This window comes from Lonchura striata, chromosome 6, assembly GCF_046129695.1.
Source record: "Lonchura striata isolate bLonStr1 chromosome 6, bLonStr1.mat, whole genome shotgun sequence".
NCBI classification, from domain to species: Eukaryota; Metazoa; Chordata; class Aves; order Passeriformes; family Estrildidae; genus Lonchura; species Lonchura striata.
In genome coordinates, this window is record NC_134608.1 from 65,758,723 (window position 1) to 65,773,275 (window position 14,553).

The window sequence follows — 14,553 nt, forward strand, 5'->3', positions numbered from 1 at the left end:
GGCAGCTGTATCGTACTGTTGTAGGATTTATTGTAAAACATGAGAACAGACTCAGAGGGGAGGAGGGTGTACCCTCAATCCAACCCCTTTCCCCTTTTTTCTTTGTATAATAAATAATAACAGGAACAGAACATGGATTTTGATTACTATTAACTGAGGCTTCTGGGTCTCCGACCACTCTGCTTGTCAGAGAGCCGAGTCCTCGAAAGCCGGATAGCGTAATGAAATCTTCCTCTATGAAGGCGGGACGGCACACAGGCGGCTTTATTTCCAGGAGCGTTTATTGAGGATCAGCAATTCAGGGAGCGAAGGGAAAACAACCACTCCGGGAGGGAGCTCGCTCTGAGAGCCTCGAACAGGGGGCGGAATCGGGATTATATCGGGGACAAGAGAGGGAGGGTCCAGGCATGAAGCGTTCAGTGAGGGAAGGCTTCGGGGGCAGAGTCAGGGTCGAGTGGCAGGGTTATAACCAATGAGGGTAAGGGGAAGGAGCGGCTTCAGGGAAGGAACCAATGGAGGTATAAAGAACAAAGAATTTTCTAGCACCAAGGGATGACAGACATACTGATTGATAACAGGGGAGGCAGGGAACTACACACCTGTCACCTCCCAGGGTAATTCGGGGGGACAGTTTCCCAAGTCCCCTCCCACATCTCCCCCGTTCTTGTTAATTAAATAAATATTTGCCAAAGTCTTGGTAAGCGTCTTTTTGAAGATGGTTAAGGCAACTGAAATGAGAAGGATAATTATGAAAATCCAAAAGAGTCCTTTTAAAATGGAGGCTGCCCACCCGGGAATGCCCCACTGCATCAATAGTTTGTGGACGGGGTCCACAGCCGAAGTTTCCGTTTTGATGTCCTGTACTTCGGTCCGGATCCGCTGGATGTTGGCTTGGATGGAAGTGCTCCGTGATGTTAAATTGAAGCAACACAATCCTTCGAAGTCCTCGCAGCTGTGGCCATGGGCGAGCAGCAGGAAATCAATAGCCGCTCTGTTTTGTAATGTGGCTTGCCTGGTGGTTTGCTGGTCTGCCAGAAGATCGGAGAGGGCGGCAGACGAGGCGTTGGCATGCTTACTTATCCAACACTCTAGGTGAGAAAGCTCACCGAGGGCCTTAGCTGCTGCATACCATGGTAAAAAGATGGATACAGCGACCCTCTTTGTTTTTCCCCAATCGTAAATTTCGGAGTCACAATTTTCGTCGAATTGAGCATATGATCTTTTGGTGCGTGCCAATTGTCTTTCTTTTTTCCAATCTAGAATTTGAGTTCTGTTTGGAGTGAGGGTAGCAAGCTTACCAAGGCTGCATGGGCCTCCCTGGAGCCGAGATGGAATTCCCGACCATACTCTGTCCCCACAGATAAGAAACATCCCCCTGGGCAATGTCTTGGGATGAGTGGATGAAACCGAAATCACCTGGCTAGTATAATTGCACCAGGTTTGGCTGTTATATTTTTTACTGATAGGTGTTACATCTTTCCGGTATGTGTCTTTGGCCAAGTCAATTCCGTGCCAATTTTGACTTGGCCTCCTATAATAGAATTTGACACAATATCTAGCTGTGGAGGACCCCAGTAAGTCCAATTCTTGGGGTTCCTCTTTGCTGTTGGGCAAAATTTTGGTCCACTCATCCCAAGTATCGACCGGGTTAGGCCTCCTACCCGTGGTTCGGAGCAGGTCAGAATTGGATACCGGCCAATCATCAGCTACCAAGGGGACCCCTACCAGGCAAGTGGACAGGGGATTGTCCACGTTGCCCATGGCCAGACATAGGTTATCCTGCTGCAAGGACTTTGCCAGCGTGATCCAGACATTTTCTTTCGGCTGTGGTACCACCCAGCCATCTGCTACATGCAGCCACAGGAGGATGGAAAGCGTGGCTGCAACCAGCTGGGCGCAGTGGGACATCTTCTGTTGTTCCTTTTGGGTGAATGATGTTCTGGCAGCCATCCTAGTACTAGAATTAAACAAAACAATATTACCAACATACATTTGGTTCCCTCCCCTCCCCCAGCTCCCCCTTTTGGGTTAAAATAAAAATAAATTTCAGGACGGAGGGGTAAAGGGATGACGGGTTAGGTATGAGGGTAGAGGGAACGGCACAGGAGGGGATGGGGTGGCGGAAGTTGTTAAGTCTTGCAGAGGTAGGTATGTCCTTGTGATGAGGACCCGGGAGACGATGTTGGGTGGTCTTCCGGTCCTCTTCTTTTTTCTCCGTCGCCACGCCACTGCATTATCTGGTGGTGATTGTGATGGGGTCGCTGGGTTGCTCCTCGCTGGGGGGTCCGTGGTAGTGCTCTCCAGGTACGGTTTGACGTATTTTCCAGGAATCCATTTGGGACCCTGGGCTGTGGAAACACAAGCGTACCCTCTCCCCCACGTTATCAGAGGGTACGGCCCTGAGATGATTTTTGATTCTGGGTCTCTGATGAGGACTGGCGGACGCTCTTTCAAAACTGCCCTGGTGTTATTGCAAAAGTGTCTGAGTGCAGGGGGATTCGGCTCTCGGTCAGAACAATTTAAGAAATTAAGAACATAAAGTGCCTTGCATAATCTTTCAACTGGTGTCACGGCCAGAGCTGAATCGTGTTGTTGTTCTAGCAGCCTTTTTAACTCTTTGTGGGAGCGTTCCACTATTGCCTGTCCTGTGGGGTTATGGGGAATGCCGGTGGAATGGGCAATTCCCCATTGTTGTAGAAATTGTGCGAATCTTGTCGAGGTGAATCCAGGCCCATTGTCCGTTTTGATGGCTTTTGGGACTCCTAATGTGGCAAATGCCATGAATAGATGTTTGATGGTATCTTTTGTTTTCTCACCAGTGTGGAGTGACGCGAACACGGCCCCAGAAAATGTGTCTATGGACACATGCAGGTATTTCAGGCGGCCAAAAGGATTATAGTGAGTGATGTCTGTTTGCCACAGCTCCAATGCTGCCAACCCTCGGGGGTTTATCCCCGTTGGCAGCGGTGGAAGGGCGAAGGACTGACAGCTTGGGCATGTGGCTAGTATGGCTTTGGCTTGTTCTTTTGATATTTTAAATTGTCGGGCAAGGGCAGGTGCATTTTGATGGAAAAACGCATGGCTGAGCCTTGCCTGTGCAAAAATGTCTGGTAAGGTTAATGAAAGTGCAGGTGCAGAGTAATGAGATGTCATTGCAAGGAGGTCGGCCATCCGGTTCCCCTCTGCAATAGCTCCTGGCAGGTCTGTGTGAGCCCGGACGTGCATAATATAATAGAGTTGCTCTCAGTGGGAGATCAGCCAGATTAATTCCGTGAGCAAATCGAATAACTGTTTGTTTTGAACTTCTTTGAGCAGGGCGTGTTCTGCCCGTTCTGCTACCCCGGCAACATAAGCCGAATCTGTTACCAGATTGAAAGGTTGCTGAAATTTTTTGAATGCTCTCACGACCGCAGCAAGTTCTGCGATCTGGGGGGAACCCTCAACCAGTTGGATGTCAGACTCCCACTCCTGACTCTCCGGGTCCTTCCAAGTGATCACCGATTTGTGGGATTTTCCCGACCCATCGGTGAACACCGTGAGAGCACCTTTAATAGGTGTTTTATTTTTGAATGACTTTGGGGCCAAATATAACGTGTCTTTGAATATTTTATGTTTAGGGTAATGAATGGAAATCTGTCCAGGGTAACTGTCTAAAGCAATTTGCAAGCTTTCGTTTGTCTGAAGCAGGGATTCCAATTGTTCTAAATTAAGAGGTAGGTAAATGCACGCCGGGTCACACCCTGCGAGGGTCCGGAGGCGTTGTCTGGCCTTTATTATTATCCTAGCCATCAACTCTGCAGGAGTTGAAATAGTTTTCGCTGGCTGGTGCGGGAGAAACAGCCACTCAATGATAAGGAGTGGGTCCTTCCGCCCAGCGTCCCATTGAAAAAGCAGACCATGGAAGTTTGGGCACTTACCCAGGATGGCAAGGGTGACGGGAAGGAGCCGATCCACACGGTGGGCTTGACGGGATCGTATGGCCTCAGCGACTCTCTCCAGGGCTCCTTTGGCGGCAGGTGTTAGCTCGCGAGGGGAAGCTAGGTCGCCATCTCCTCGTAGCAGGTTGAAGAGCGGCGCCAGCTCCTCCGTGGTGAGTCCCAGGAGAGGTCGGATCCACGTGATGGTACCGCAGATCTGCTGGAGATCCCGCAGGGTCCGTGGGTCGTCTTTGACGGTGACAGATTGGGGCGCGACAGTCCTTCCCGTAATGTGAAAGCCTAAATACTTCCATGGCGCTGACAGCTGGATCTTTTCTTCAGCAATTTCAAACCCTGCAGCTTTAATGGCCTTAACAGTTTTGGAAAGTGTGATCTGCAGATAAGCTTGTGTTTCAGCGCAGATCAAGACATCATCCATATAATGCAGGATGATCGCTTCAGGGAACAGCTTTCTGATCGGCGAAAGCACCTGGGCCACAAAAGTTTGGCAGAGCACCGGAGAATTTTTCATTCCCTGGGGCAAAGTGGCCCATTGGTACCTCTTATAAGGCTCCGCCCTATTGATGGAAGGGACAGAGAATGCGAATCTGGGGGCATCTCCGGGATACAATGGGATGTTGAAAAAGCAGTCCTTGATGTCAATGACTGCGAGCTGCCAATCCCGGGGAAGCATGGAGGGTGAGGGAAGGCCAGGCTGCAGGGGGCCCATGTCCTCGATTACCTCATTGACCCTGCGCAGGTCTTGGAGCAGGCGCCATTTGTCTTTGCCAGGTTTTTTAATAACAAAGACAGGAGTGTTCCAGGGGCTAGTGGAGGGTATTAAATGCCCCAGGCGGACCTGCTCCTCTACTAATTCATGGAGCGCTTTTAATTTCTCCTCCACAAGGGGCCACTGGTCCACCCACACTGGAACATCGGTCTTCCAATTCAGCGGTGGGGAGGTGCGCTCCGCAGTGGCCCATACTAAAAATCCCATGCAGGGCTAGGGATATCGAGGCGGGCACCCCATTGGGACAAAACGTCCCTGCCTAATAACATGATGTTAGATGAAACAACAAAAGGCCGAATGGTGGCAACCTGTCCCTCAGGGCCCTCCACACTTACCAGGTGTTTGCTGCGCATGGAGTTGACAGCTCCTCCCACTCCGGAGATTGTGCCACAAGGGGGCACCAACTCCCAGTCGCGGGGCCACTTTGACCGGGGTATGATGGTGACGTCTGCCCCGGTGTCTGCCATCAGGTCGAGTTTGATGGACTTTCCCTGAAGCGATAAAACAGTCTCAATCATTGGTCTGGATTTGCAAACATTTTGTGTGAGGAAGACAAAATTGTCTTCCCCGGAGTCATGTCCAGCGAAATAGTCCTGTACTGGTGGATCGGTGAGGTCGGCCACGTCGAGGAGGTACATGGCAGCGAAGGGGAGCCCCTTGGTGATGGTGCAAGGTGGTTGATGGCAGACGACTGAGACGGTGACCTCGGACCCCGGCTGAAAACACACCACTTCAGGAACGACGGTAACACGGTCTGGTGTGAGCCTGCAATCTCCGAGTATTAACACTGTTACCTCACAATTACGGTAAGGGGGTTCCAGGAACCCAGCGGGAACTCTTACCAGGTCCTCATCCTGGAGAGTCACAGTGATGGAGCTTTTGAGGACCCGGTGAGTGTCTGAATCTAAGTTGCGGATTCTACGGAAGAGGCGGAGCCCGTCGTCGTGGCTCCGCCAACCCTCCGGAACTGTCCGCTGGGCCACCGGTCCTCCCGGATGGTGGGGAGGCCTGGGCGCTGTGAGGGGCCACTTGTTGTCCTTGCGCGGCCCCTCCCCGCGCTCCGCGACCCGTTTCCCGCCTGCTGATGGTAGGGCATCGGGTTCCTGGGTATTGGTCTTGGGGAGGGTGTGTACGAGTAGTGTGGTTGCTCCGGGGGCCAGTATGGGCAGTTGGCTTGTATGTGGCCCATCTGGCCACACCCGAAGCACCGGATGGTGTTCATCGTCAACATCGCCTCCCCAATCCCCTTACTTACTGCAAGGGCGACAGTGGTCTCGGTGGAGGCGGCTTTCGTGCAGGCCTCCACCATCTGTGCGATGGTGGGTTCGGGGTCCTGAGGTAAAGTCCTTAATATCTTCTTTGTCTCGGCTGTCGCGTTGGTCATGGCCATCTTTCTCAGGAGCTCTTCCCTCGCTGCAGGATGGTCTATCTGCCGGTCGATGGCCTCCCTCAGCCGGTCCACGAATTTTATGAAAGATTCCTCTGGGCCCTGGGTAATAGCTGAAAAGTTCTGGAGCGGGGTTTTCCCATCGGGGATTTTTAACAGTGCCGCTCGGCCAGCCTCCTTGATGTCATCTAGGACCTCCGTGGGTAACAGTATTTGGTCCTCTGGCTGGCTGAACTCCCCCTCCCCTGCCAGGGCTTCTATGGCTTCCTCTCCCTCTCCAATTGCCTCTGCTAAATTGTGTTTTTTCAGAAGAGGCTTGAGGAGCTTTCTCCATTGAATGTCCCACAATAAAAGCTCGGTGGGAGTGAGCAGGGACTTGGCAATATATTTAACGTCATGCTGGACCAATGTATGGCCCGAGAAAGTGAGGTCCAATACATTCTTAAAGAAAGGAGAGTCTCGACCATAGTCTTTGGCAGCCTTCCTCAGTTCTTTAATCTCCACATATGGGAGTTGCTCCCAGTGTGGCCGCTGCCCCCTGGTCCTCACCACAGGTGCTGCGAACGGCCCTAGATCTTTTGCGAATTCCAAATCCCCATCCTTAATTGCCTCTGCCCTGATCCGGGCCCACCCACCTCCCGGCCTAGGTGTGGGCCGGGGGCTGTCGCTGTCCTCATCCTCATGGGAGGATGAGGCAGGACGAGCAAGGGCTCGGACCTTCCCCTTGGCCGGTGGGCTTCGGTGGCATGAAGCCCGGCAGGCCAAGATGGCCTGCTTCCGGCCAGGCCGACTTCCGGTTCCGGTGGAGTGGGAACCAGAAGAGGCCTGAGGGGAGGCGTGGCCAGGCTCACCCACCGGGGTGTGGCCTTCCGGCAGGGGGTTCCCTCCCACAGGGGCGTGGCCTTCCTGCAGGCCGGTCCCTCCCACCGGGGGCCCACCCAGGGGTGTGGCCATGGGGGCTGGAGGGGCGGGTCCCGACGACGTAACAATCGACGCGGTGGTAGGGGCGGGACCCGACGCAGGGGCGGCACCCGACGGGGGTGGAACCTGAGGGGGACTGGCAGGGGCCCGAAGGGAGTGAGGAGGTGGAGAGGAGGCGCCATTTTGTCCCTCGGTGGCGGGCTGCTCGGCCATGTGGCCGGCGCCATTTTGTGAGGTGTGGTGACAGAGATCAGGAATCGAATAACATGGTTTTAAACTGGGTACAGGGGTTTGAGGGCTTTGGGGAGAGGAAAGACTCGCACTGGGATGGCCAGTCCCAGGACGAGGAGAGGACAGAGTGGGGCGGGGAGCAGCAGGGAGACGGTGGCAGCCCTGTGCCTGGTTATGGCAGGGTCTGCTGCCCGACCCACCCTTAGGGGAAACCGAGTTAGGAGTGGGGGGGGCGGAATGAGGGTTAGGAGAACCGGGGACCCAACTCTCACCGTTTTGTTTAAATAAAGTGTAAATAGAATGAAAAAGTGGAAAAAAATGCCCCACAGAAAAATTCCCCTTTACTTGTAATGCGTATAACAGTTTCCCAACATTTCCCCAGAAAATAAGAGAAGAAAAATCATCCCTGGAGGTGTCAGGGAAGTTATCGAAAATAAGATTAACAAAAGCCTTAAGGTCCCTCTTTTTAAAAGAAATGTTCCCCAAAACAAGGGAGGATTTAACGTGGAGGTAAAAATCCCGCCAGGCAGGAGACAGGCGATTGCCCATTCTCACTGCAGAAAAAAGGAAATCCCCAAAGAGACAAAGAGAGAAACGAAAAGGAAAAGAGACAGGGTCGGGTGCCAGACAGGGCACCAGGAACTCACAAAGAAGACCGCTGTCAAAACGAAAAGCCTCTGAGGGGGAGAGGAAGCGCTGCAGGTCTCGTCCCGTTCGGAGTCTGCTCCCAAACTCGAAGTCGAACCAGGACGAGGTGTCTGCAGCCCGCGAGGTAGGCGATCTTCTTCAACGAAGAGCAGCCGCTCGTGGAACTGGCGGCGAATGGCGCTTTTAGTCCTCGGGCAGCCGGATCGCAGAGCCGATGGAGCCGAGGAGACGCTCTGCAACTGACTCCTGAGAGGGGTCAGTCTGTTCGGGCGCCAGTTGAGGGCTTCTTGGTCTCTGACCACTCTGCTTGTCAGAGAGCCGAGTCCTCAGAAGCCGGATAGCGTAATGAAATCTTCCTCTATGAAGGCGGGACGACTCACAGGCGGCTTTAATTCCAGGAGGGTTTATTGAGGAACAGCAATTCAGGGAGCGAAGGGAAAACAACCTCTCCGGGAGGGAGCTCGCTCTGAGAGCCCCGAACAGGGGGCGGAATGGGGATTATAACTGGGACAAGAGAGGGAGGGTCCAGGCATGAAGCGTTCAGTGAAGGAAGGCTTCGGGGGCAGAGTCAGGGTCGAGTGACAGGGTTATAACCAATGAGGGTAAGGGGAAGGAGCGGCTTCAGGGAAGGAACCAATGGGGGTATAAAGAACAAAGAACTTTCTAGAACCAAGGGATGACAGACATACTGATTAACAAGGGGAAGGGATGACAAAATGATTGACAACAGGGGAGGCGGGGAACTACACACCTGTCACCTCCCAGGGTATTTCGGGGGGACAGTTTCCCAAGTCCCCTCCCACAATTGCCTGCATTTCTCCTTTTCAGATTCTTTCAGTCGGCTACTCTGAGAGGTCCAGCTTGTTCTAGTGCTTGTCAGGAACTGATTGTACTCTTGATTTATGCATCAATGCACCAGATATGGAATCATCTACACTGAAACTCCCTCTATCAGAGCATTTTCACATTCCAGATAATTTTCAAGATGTCCACTGACAGGCTGGAATTATTATTATTACACAAGTCTCCACTTTGGGCTGTACGCTCTGGAGATTATTTCTCTGAATTCAGCCAGGTTTGTATTTCCTAACAATTCATGGTAACACCTCCTGTTTTCTTAGCCTTGAACAGTAACAATGAAAACCTTACCCCCAGCACAACTCCCCAGTCCACCAGTTAAAGAAAGGACAAGCTGTCAACTTCTCCAAACCTTTGTCCTGCTCTGCTGCAAGAATCCTGCAGCACACAGGGTGTGGAAAGCCAAGAGAAGCTGTAGTTGGTGGCACATCCTGTGACAGGAGCTCGACCTCATTTTCCAGGAAGGGTTCTTGAGAAGAGCAAAGAGGACTGTGGAGAAGATTCCTGAAAAACTAAAACAGCTTTCCAGAAGTTAAATGAAAATGAAAAGAAACAATCTGAAATGTTTTCCCCTATTTATTTCTATGCTCCCCTTTTCCATCTTGTTCTCCATCTCATAAATTCCAAATGCATGTCACCTCTAAGACTGGTGACTTAGCAAGTTTTAGACACTCTAACATACCATGAGCTACACACAGTTTGCCTTCCCCTGTGCCTGCTGGAAAGCAGTGCTGGAGCCATAAGAGCAGTGCTTGGGTCGGGCACGAATCCTGCAGCCAGGGAATGTGCCCCGCCGGTGTGTGACCCTCAGCAGGACAATGCACAGCAGCTTTGCTGTGCCGGGTCTCCATGGAGCCATCCCAGGAGCAGCTGCTGAGCTCAGAAGCCATCGCAGCCAACACCCAGCTCCAAAGGCCCTTGGCAGGGTGGGCTCCTGGCCTGGCTCTGTGTGCCAGGAGCCGGCAGCGCTGAGTGCAGGGAGCCCAGGGAGGGCACAGAAACGCTGTGTGAGAAATGCTGGCGCACAGCGAGATGGGCGAGTGCAGCCGGCCAGGGCAGAGGAGCAGCGCACACAGGGGGCACAGCCCCAGGACAGATGGGCAGGGCTGGGCAGGGCTGGGCAGGGACAGAGGCACCCAGGCCTTTGTCCCTAGGCTCAGGCAGCACCTCTGGAAGCCCCACAGAAGGAACTTTCCTTGGTGGGGCTGCACTTTGGTTCTCCCTTGCCCCTCCCTAAGGAGGATGGCAGGGGTTGCAGGTTTATGGCATTTGTCCTTGCTGCCCCTCACATCCCCCTGCCACACAAACAGCCCCGAGCCACCCGTGAGGGACAGGCCCTGCTGTGCCAGGCTGGGCTCAGGGCTTGGCCTTTCTGCTTCCCCCAGCCAGCCCAGGCCTTGCTCAGCATTGCAGTTCCCTGCTCTGAGCCTTGGGCTCCCTGCAATCCTGGCCTCAAGGATCTGCTCTCTCCAGTCCCTGGTAGCCTTTGGCAGTCCCTGTCTTCAGTGGGGCCCAGTGATGCTCCAAGGGACTTGGAGTTTTGCTTCTGACTCCTTGAGCAGCTTCCTCAGCCTTCTCTCAATGACTGAGGATCCTGGGCTCAGCCCCAAATCCACCATAGGGATCATTAAAATACAGAAAGCCCTCAGGGGAGATTTGTCTTCATTCAATGGTCTGCAAATCCCCAGGGCTTGTGCAGCTGATTGGAGCCAGTTTGGAGTTCTTGTAAGGAGGAAGATTTCCAAGTGCACCTCCTGAATTTTTTTCTTTTATAAAGGCAATATTTTTTTGTTTTCCAGTTCAGAGAAGAGCTTATAGAAGCATGCCCCAGGTGATCTTGATGCTCAGTGTCTCATTAGGAGGTCTGGGCTTGCAGAAGAATGAGCCCCTTGAGGACTGACCCTGTTTGGACAAGCTGCTCCTCACCCCCAGCCTCACCATGTCTGGGATCGCCCACCTGGCACTGACATCCCTGTGCCCTGCAGCAGAACCTTGTCCCTGAGCTCTGCAGCTCCATGTCCCAGCCCATTGCACCGTGTCCCACCTGCTCTCCTCAGGGCTCTGCCTGCACACAGGCCCAGGAGAAGTTTTTCTCTGGGGAAGGAAAGAATGGAAAAGCCTGAGCAGGTTTCCTAAACAACAAACCCCACTCAGGAACCACCTGCTCAGTACAGGCTGCCTGGAATGGTGTCACCTTTCTACAAGAGACAGTGTGACCAGAAATGATCTCTGGAAGCATTCTCTGAGTCTCCTAGCTGAATTGTCTGTTCCTGACATTTCCCTGAATCTCTGATGCAGATGGAAGCTGCTGGTGCCATCCTCACCTTTTTTAACCTCTCTTTGGAATGCAAACAGATTTTCCCAGATATGTTAAGCACTATTTGCTCAATGTTTCTATAAATCTTTTCTGTCACCAATGGAATGAAAGCGCCATTTTGGCACTGAGTGGGTGTCATGGAAGCAAGGAGTCAATTGTGACCCTGGGGTCCCATGGAACCAAGGGGCCATGGTGACACAGCAGGGCCATGTGGATCCAGCAGTCCATTGTGACACTGTGGATCCAAGGAGACCACAGGGACACCCCCAGAATCTCATGGAACCAAGGAGTCCATGGTGACCCAGCGGGGCTGCATGGAGCCAAGGGTCCATGGTGACACTGCCCATCCAAGGAGGCCATTTGGACACTGTGGAAGCTCATGGAGTGAGGTGGCCATTGTGGCACTGAAGAACTTCATGACACCAAATATCAATAGGGACACAACAGGGCATCATGGAACCCAGGAACCGCTGTTGGCAGTGCAGAAACTCCTGGAACCAGGGGTTGTTGTGACACTGCAGAACCAACACAGCTGCTGCACCTTGTCCCCTGCCCTGCACAGCTCCTTGGGAGGCACGGCAGGAGCAGCACCCTGGGAGCCTCGGGAATGCCCCTCTGGGATCCATGGCACACCCTCCCAGGGGCTGGAATTCCAGTTCCCAGCCAGGAAAAGATGTTCCTGCCCTTGAAGGCAAAGCTCATATGGAAGAGCCAAAAGCCAAGTGGAGCAAGATCCTACAGTGACATTTCACTGCCAGCCATCATAACTTCACCCATGGTTGTTGTAGCTCATGGATTGGGAATTAAATCATGGCAGGGCCATTGGTGGGGGCTGCCCTGGGTCAAGGGAGGCAATGAGAGAGAAACAGAGCAGGCAATGGAAGGCAGGAGAGAAAGGAGGTGTTTTGGTTTGGAAACACAGGTGTCTGCTAAGAAAGGCATGGGCCTCCCCTGAAATGGAAAAATGAAGACTCTTTCTTTAAGAATTGTTATAAATTTGAAATTAAGGGCGGCTGTCAGGTAAAAATATGGAAGCAGGAATAACAGTTTTTTACTAGGGAAAAAAAAATAAAAGAAACAATGAAGTGAACTAAAACAACACTGACAGGGTCAGAATACAACCTGACACTCTGTTGGACAGGGTGTTGGCTGCAGTCCAATTGGAATTGTAGCTGCAGCCCTCCAGGAGTGTCAGGTGTGGTTCTGTTGGAGAAGTGATCCTGTAGAAAAGGGAGTCTTCTTCTGAAGAGGCAGTGGAAGAGGCAGCTGTTCCTCTGAGAAATCCAGCCCAGAAAAAGCTGTGTTGGTGGGCCAGAATCTCAAGACTAGATGCAGGTAGGAATGCTTGGCTCCTCCCTCTGGGCAGAACATCTCACAATGGGATGTTACAGTTCTTATCAGTCATGCAGTGACATTCAATAGCCCATTATCAGCAGATGTCTCCCCTGAGGGAGGATTGATTGTGGAAGAGATAAGGAAAAACTGCCCACTTAACACAGGACAACTGCCATACAGATGGCAAATAGAACACATCTTGCTTTTCAGTCTGGGGCAGGAGGACACAAACAAAATCAGCTGAGAAGGCGGCGCTCTGAAAAGAAAACCAGAACTGACAGAAAATGAATGGGACAGAAATCAATAGTTCTGGAAGTTTCATTTGCTATCAAAATAAATCACACCCACTCAGCCCCGCACAATCCTGATCCCACAACCTCAAATTTGGATCTCACTTCTCCTGATCTCCTTGCAACCCCATATCAACCTGGAGGCTGTGGAATTGAGTAATTTTGGCATGGGACTGAGGTGGGAACCAGCCATTTTGAGGTGGGATTCACCTATTTTGGGGTAAGATTTTGGGGTTTCGAGTGGGATTGAGTCATTTTGAGGTGAGAGACAAATCCACCTTGGCTTTTGGAGTGCAAAGATATGGAAAATACTACCAGATATCCCCCAAGAACCAACAGATCCTCCAGAATATGTTCCCAAAGGATAAATTCCACCTCAGATACCTCTAAAATGGTGGGACTTTTAACATCTCTGGTCAATACTATTTTTAGTAATTTTTCAGGTGTTTTTAAGTGATAAAGACAAATCAGAAGAAAATTAGGGCCAAACCAAAACCAGAGACCCCTTGAGCATCCTCTGGGCACTGAACAAAACAAACTCAGCAGATATTAAACTTAACCCTACAGATAATGCCTTGAGGAAGATTTGCTCTTTCCGCAAGTCTCTTGTGATTGAAACGCAAACAAATCCCAAACATTAATAAACCAAAAACAGAAGCAATTCTATGGCAATTCCAAATTTTATCAGTTCAAGCACAGCTCCAGCTCAGATGCTGGCAGGTTCCAAAAAAAGAAACACAGAAATTTGTCCCAATACAGATTATTAAAAGGAAGTTAAAGGTCAGTGTAGCTGTCACAAAGGTGACAGGGACCAAGAAAATAATGCTTCTTCTCCAAGACTGTGAATTCAGGAGATATTTGCAAAAATAACTTGAGCTGGGCTTCTTGTAGGACTTTAGTAGCCTTGTGTTCCTCACCAGGTCATGAATGATCCATGTCAGCCTCACTGGTGTCATCTGCTCCCTTTCTTTCAGTGATTTTAACAAACTTAAGAGAGAGATGGAAAGAAAGAGAAAAGGGGAGAGAGCCAAGGAGTGACAGGGACAGAGATCTCCCCTGGGACAGGGCAAGTGTGACATTGTCCCCTGTGTGCATGGCCTTCCCAGGGTGGGGGTTTTACACCTGAGCCAGTTTGGGTAAGGGGGGTGGTGTTCACCCCCCACCCCGTGCTGGGATTGCCTCACTGTTTCAGGTTACAATGTCAGATGTAACCAAAAGTGTTTTCAGTCCCCATCTCCATAAACTGTTATCAACAGGTGGGGCAGTGTTCTTTATCTCTTCCATGGCTCAGCCCTGATAACACCCTCCAGGGGCCATCTTCTCTTAATGGGCCATTGAGTGTCACTGCAGGACTGATAAAATTACATCATCCCATTGTGGGATGCTCCGCCCAGGGGAGGAACCAAGCATTCCTACCTGGATATAATCTCACCATTTGCAACATTGCGAACACCTTGCCTACTGCATTCCCAGAGGAGAAGAGCTCCATAAGCACCACTGGACCTTCAGAGGAAGACCAGACCCTTCTACAGGATCACCGCTTTGACAAAATCACGTTCATCACTCCAGCCGGACTGCAGCCACCATTTCATCAGACTACTGCCACCACCCTGAGCAACGGGTTGTCAGCTTATATCCTGACTCTGTCAGATTAAGCCAGTGTTTCTGTATCATTGTCTTCATTTTAATTTTATTATTCAATTATTATGGCTTAGACTCTCCCCCTGGTTTGCTTTGAAGCCAGTACAAAACTCACTGTGCTCATCCCTTGTTTTCCTCCCAAAACAAGATTTCCCGTACCCAAACATTCGCCAGATGGAGGACAAGGTTACAAGGAAGAGGAAGATGCCCTGGGACAC

General features: G+C 51.5%; 1 protein-coding gene across 1 annotated transcript in view; it reads left to right on the plus strand.

Annotated features, from left to right (window-relative positions):
• Nucleotides 1-14,553, plus strand: part of LOC144246555 (uncharacterized) — a 196,701-nt gene that overhangs the window by 181,031 nt on the left and 1,117 nt on the right. The gene's annotated exons all lie outside the window — the stretch shown is intronic.